Source organism: Coptis chinensis, chromosome 6 (assembly GCF_015680905.1).
Source record: "Coptis chinensis isolate HL-2020 chromosome 6, ASM1568090v1, whole genome shotgun sequence".
Taxonomy (NCBI): domain Eukaryota; kingdom Viridiplantae; phylum Streptophyta; class Magnoliopsida; order Ranunculales; family Ranunculaceae; genus Coptis; species Coptis chinensis.
In genome coordinates, this window is record NC_141461.1 from 34,319,816 (window position 1) to 34,325,831 (window position 6,016).

The following is a 6,016-nucleotide window of genomic DNA, read 5'->3' on the forward strand; positions in this document are numbered from 1 at the left end:
ATGTTGACGGTTATAGGTTAGGCGTCATAAATATATGTGACGTTTTTTATCAATGTGTCAAATTAGTGACTAACAATTGTATATTTACTGTTCATTTTATGACGCATGATGTTAATGTTGACTGTTATAGGCTAGCCGTCATAAATAATTTTGACATTTTTTATCAATGTGTCAAGTTTGGTGTCTAATTTATGAGTTCATTTTCACAAACGTCACGTAAAAAATTGTCTAACTTTTTCCTTCCACCATTACGGGTGTTTAATTAATTGTTTAACCATTTAGGAGCAATTAAAAACGAACCCCTTGGAACTGATTGGTCGAGTGCATGGCCCAAAATATCGCCGAGATATCTGATATCTAGCCGATATATTTTGGTAAATTGGTACACCGATATCGATATTTCCCATATTTTGTCCATATCGATACACCGGTAATTCGTCCTTGTAAAATCCCATATTTTGGGCCTTGAGTGAGTTGGGCTTGATAATGCCCAATAACATTGAAGAACAAAATAAAAAATTAAAAGAAGAAAGGGAAGAGAATACTCTTGGCCTCCTCTCTCGCTCTCGGTCTCTCGATGGAAATTGGGAGGGTTTCTCTCTTGGTTACTCGATCTCTCTCTGGATTGGGGGGGTTTCTCTTCCTAGGTCTCTCTCTCAACTTTTCGCGGGTACAAGTCCGAAACCCTTGCTCTCCCTATTCTTGCGAGTAAGCGCCAATAGTGAGTTTCCCACACTATTTGCACGCCGACTGTGAGTTTCTCTCAGATCACATATCTTTCTTATTTCCACTATTAATTTGTAATTCGATTGAAACTTACACATCTAGTTTTGGATTTTGTATAAGCTTTTTATATGGAACCTGTTTAACATAATTAATTGGGTTTTCGTTTCGATGATCTAGATTATAATAGTTTGATTGAATAATTTTATTTCGTTGATATGAACCATTTAATATCAATTTTTGAGTTCCTGTCTTGTACTTGTGAGATTGTCTGTTAATATTGTAGATTAGTTAAATTAGTGATTCTATTTGACGTGTTATTTAAGTAGGAATAGTGATAGAACAATGGTCCTGTTACTTAACCTTGCTTGCATTGGTTAATAAAGTCATGATTCAGATAGATATAAGCGTGGTATGCTTTGTTTACTTTCTCATTTGACTTGGATTTCTTTCTTTTCAATAAGTTGAGAAGTGGTTGTGTGTGCTTGTGCTCTGGCTCATCTTTGAGACAACTCTTAGCTTGTTCTCTTGAATATCCAAGGTGGTTGTTTATTTGTAATACTTGGAGTGTTTCCTTTCCGTTAATTTTGGACTAGTCTATTGTTTTTTTTGCTATTATTTTGTTCTTATGCTTATGGTTACTCTCCTCGAATATATATCATCACTGTCTTCTTGAAAATTTTGTTGCATGATGTATTGTATAGTGAGAGACGCTTGTATCTTGTGGTTCATACTTGGAATTAGATTTGGAGAAGCACATGGAATCCCCTTCATAGTTTTCTAAAAATTGGTGGTAGTAAAAGTGCAGGTCAACATCAAACTCTCAATTGAGCCGGTTATTAATATTAGACTTTTAATACATCTATCTTGATTTCTTGATTAGGCTTGAATGTTAACTTTTGTTTTGAGAGTCTGTAGTTAGTGCTTGTATGAAAGATGTATATGCACCGTTTTGTAGTTTTGATGCTGTTGTATGTGATTTACAATATTATTTCATGCGGGTAGACAGGTTAAGTAAAGTCTCTTCATAGTGAAGTAAACTCTGGTATGGATGATGTTATAGGTCTATTCACCGCCTCGTAACTAATAGCATGATTTTGTTTCATCATAAATTTATATATCAGATTCTCCATGGTATTGCTTACTGCCATTCTCAGAAGTTTCCACTGATATATGAAGCATCATAATATAATATTAGATCGCCGAAGCAATGTTGTAAAGCTTGCATGCTTCCTATTAGCTTGGTATTCATGTCGGGGAGTTTACTCACCAGGTATCAATATGCACCATTTGTAAATTTCTCTTATTTCACATATATCTCTGTTTTTTCTCTCCGATGTTCAACTAAAACGATACCTAGTGGCAGTTTTATTTTGTGTTAGTGGTTGCTTCATAAGTAAGCAATATGCTTTACAGAAAGCAAGAGCACTTGTTTGTAAGGTGTTCTAATAACTCAGAAATTGTGGGTTTTTTATTTTTCTTTTCAAGTTTTCACAAGGTTGGGATGATCTCCTTTGTTGGGAAAGTACATGGCTATTATATTCTGTATATGAAATTATCTATGCATAAAATAATGGGAAGTAGACGTAAAATGTCTATGTAATTCTTTTTTGTAAACGTAGATCATACTAAATTCTTTGTTGACTTGACATACTCATGTAGTTAATGGAGTTGGCCAACACTATCACCTATACCACCGCTGAGCTTATTGAAATTTGTATGAAGTTTATTGACTTTATCGAACGATTTATCTCCCCAAGCCAAAGGTATGTGTATGTATTGCGAAAATAGTATTTTGTTTTTCTTTTGTTTGCTTTGAGATATGGGATGACTTTAGTCAAGATTTGTGCTATGACCTTTGCATCTGTGGGTCTTTTTTGTTTTCAGCTCTCTAACAACCATGTACTATATATAAATGTAGTAGTGTATATCTTTAACCACAATCTATTTGCATTGTAGGTATTTTCATTTATTTTTCCTTCCGTTGTGAGAACTAGGATTATCGCATTGTTCCTCTCATGCCATATATAAAATAGCTTGCTTTTGGTCAATGGCTTGAGCTTTTGGTAGCAAATTTACTAATAATGTTTCCTTACTTTGTTTCTTAGGTTTGACAACGTCGATCGATCGATGGATAATACTTAATTTGTTGATGATGGAGTTGATTAAAATGATTTTAGTTTGGTTGAATGTACTATCAAGTAAATGTATCTAGCATTTTTCAATAATGTTGGATAAAATGATTTGTTTATGACAGTTTTTAGCTATAGGCCACCATTTGTCTTCTGCTAGACCGAAGTAAATGTATCGATCGCGAACTAGTATTTGAACATGCTAGCCAGGTAGCTATAGGCCACCATTTGTCTTCTGCTAGACCAACACCAAGCCGTACCAGGTCACTACAAGCCACTCGCCAGACCGTTACAGGCCTCTTCCAGGCCGCATCCAAGTCACTCATATGCCATTTGTTAGGGACAACGTTAGGCCACGCATAAATTATTGTTTATTTTTCTCGCAAAATTATATTTTGGCTAGTTCAAATATAAATAAGTTAATATTTTTTTTTTGGTATTGAGAGTTGTTTGTTTGATTGAGTATTCGGGGAAACCTCGAAGATTAGAAGTGAAGTGACGTGCATGTAGAATACCGATTCACGGTTGAGAATTGGTGAGGGGACGTTACATGGTTAGAACAAGAGTGAGGAACCTATACCGCCTTCCTCATCGGAAATGGCTTAATCCATTCCATAGATCCTTACCCGAATAGGAGAACTACAATTGGCTTGATCCCTAAATGGGTACGTAGGCAACCACCCGACTCAGCCGCTTCCATAGGAAAACCCCTACCCCTTTGAGAAAGGAAACCGAATGTTTAATAATCTTTTTTACGCTGTTGAAGTTGGGCATGAGAAATATATAATTATACGTGTTATACATGGATATATTGAATGCTAATATTTTTCTTGAGATTATGTTAATCGATGCATTCACGAGGATTTAATAAGGACATGGTAAGTGGTATTAAGCAGCTAAAGGTATGTGTTAACCTTGTCTTTTGTTGTCAATTTCATTTCAAGTTGATTATTATATATTGACTACGTATCCAACATTGAGCGTTGGAGTATTTTCATAGGGATGAACAGGTGCTCCCATAAGATAAGAAAAGGCGTACAGGCAAGTTAAGAACAATTTAACGTGAATGAAGCGCACTCTGAGTGATTCAATGGTTCCTTTACCTATTTATTTTAATTTCAAATTTATTCCTTCTAAGAGCATGTTGTAATAAATTATTATTTCTTTACTGTCTTTAAGAATGAATCCATATTGGAATGCATTCATTAGGTAGAAATTATGACGTTGGTGAGCGTTCCAAGTGTGAAAGACCGATCTAGAGTAAGAGATTGGTTTTGGGGCGCTGCAGCTACTTGATTTAACTGGCATTTGTCGAGATGGTTAAGTAGCCGGTGCCACGAATCAATATCTTTTAGTAGTTGGGTTTACGGCTGAGGTTGTAATATATTAAATGGAAGTATATTATTTGATTTTCAGGTTAGGACAGGTTATAAGTTATGAAATATTGGAAATACAGAGGAAACTCTGTCGAAATTTCTTTGAACGCGATGTTTAGAGGGTGTTTTATATTTTAGTTCTAGTTGGACTCATGTGAGTCAAAACCGCTCACGTCTAGCTTGGTTTATTAGATGGTTAAATATTTGGATCGAGCTCTTTTAGCTGAATATTCAATTATCTAGAAAATCGGGGCGCTACAACTATAAGGGTTAATTACCATGTATGGTGCATTATTTGCATTAATGAATATTTTTTAATTATTTTTTCAGTTTTTTGCTGATTTTAAGTATTATATAATTGATTATTACATTTTTTTTCTTATAGAAACAAACTAATCCATTTGTTCTTACCTTTGTTTGTTTTAGCTAGGGTTGGACAAGATTTTCGGTTGAAAGAGTCTTACCGTGGAAAACTTCTTTAGGCTCAAATGAGAGAGTCAAACGGTGGAAAGCTTCTTTTGTTAGTCAGACTATCGAACGCTCTATTTTTTAGATGCATTAGGTTCAACATGTACTTTTAACTAGGATATGTACATGTGGACAAATGTAATTGAATTTTTGTCTTCTTTTTATTGTTATGCTACTAAGAAATTCATAAATGGAAAAGTTTTTGTCATGTTTTGGTTTCATTTTCATTTGGCAATGCAATTCATGGGGTTGAAGTTACTGTGGATGTTCTAGCTTTATTTTTGAGAATTTTATAGTTGTTTTATTGGTGAAATAAGTTTACATGTTAGGAATTGAATTACAGGTTATTATGTAGTAGGTTTATTATGTAGTATTTTTGGCAGGAAAAATATAATAATAATATAAATAAAATAATTTTTTTTTAAATAATAATAATTAGATGACGGTTTTAGAAGAACTGTCATAGTGTAAACTATTTGTTAGTGTATTTTCCTTCCAAAAAATGACGGTTCCACAGTAGTCAATGGGCATTTCTTGACGGTTCGGACGTGAAGTGTTAGAAAATATTGTTAATTTCTTGACGGTTCTAACTATAATTTATGACGGTTACATATGACGTGTCATAATAAAATTTACCTATTATGACGTTTTAAAGACTAATATATGTCATAATGGGAGGAGATTTTAAGACGCCTTTCTATGAACCGTCATAATTTTAATGACGGTTGTAGTTGACTTTTTATGACACCCTCAGTAATGACGGCTAGTTTTTCAATCAGAAAGTGTCATGATATGTATTTCATGACAGCTAAAAGCTATCATAAAAAGCCCTTTTTTTAGTAGTGTGCAAAAACTAGGCATTTATATAGCAATTTTTATATATTATATATATTAAGTATATTTCTATATTTCTTTCTTTCTATATACAAATTTCGAAAAGACCAAAAATATTTTTTTTGTTTAGTACTAAACGTCTTGTTTTCCTTTTTCTATAATGAACAAATGGTTTAAAAGTCTCATTATAGAAATAGAGTAAAGATTCGTTCTTCGAACAATATTTTCTGCATCTTTTCATGAATGACATGCATTAGCATTTGATTGTATATATCAGTGAGTTTCGATCCGAGACCAAAGTTAGAACAATTAAGTTCCATATCTTGTTAGAATCTAGCCAAAAGCCTCATCTGAATGATTATTGAGTGATGACACAATGATGTATGGATAGAGAGATAACACATCCACTTGCTTGATCACCACGCCATATTCTAGAAGAGAATTTAGGCCCTTTTTGGATCGATATAGCCAAATAAACGTTAA

At 33.7% G+C, this 6,016-nt stretch overlaps 1 long non-coding RNA gene across 3 annotated transcripts; it reads left to right on the forward strand.

Moving 5' to 3' along the window:
* Nucleotides 1-539: 539 nt before the first annotated feature.
* On the forward strand, nt 540-4,907 carry LOC147492676 (uncharacterized). 3 transcript variants are annotated; one of them, XR_015199915.1, is made up of 4 exons: nt 540-1,264; nt 1,428-1,531; nt 1,848-1,996; nt 2,386-4,907. It is a non-coding gene; the product is annotated as an uncharacterized LOC147492676 (long non-coding RNA). The 3 variants fall into 3 exon arrangements; XR_015199914.1 differs by lacking the exon at nt 1,428-1,531 and having other exon boundaries at nt 2,386-2,489; nt 2,832-4,907; XR_015199913.1 differs by lacking the exon at nt 1,428-1,531.
* Nucleotides 4,908-6,016: the final 1,109 nt, after the last annotated feature.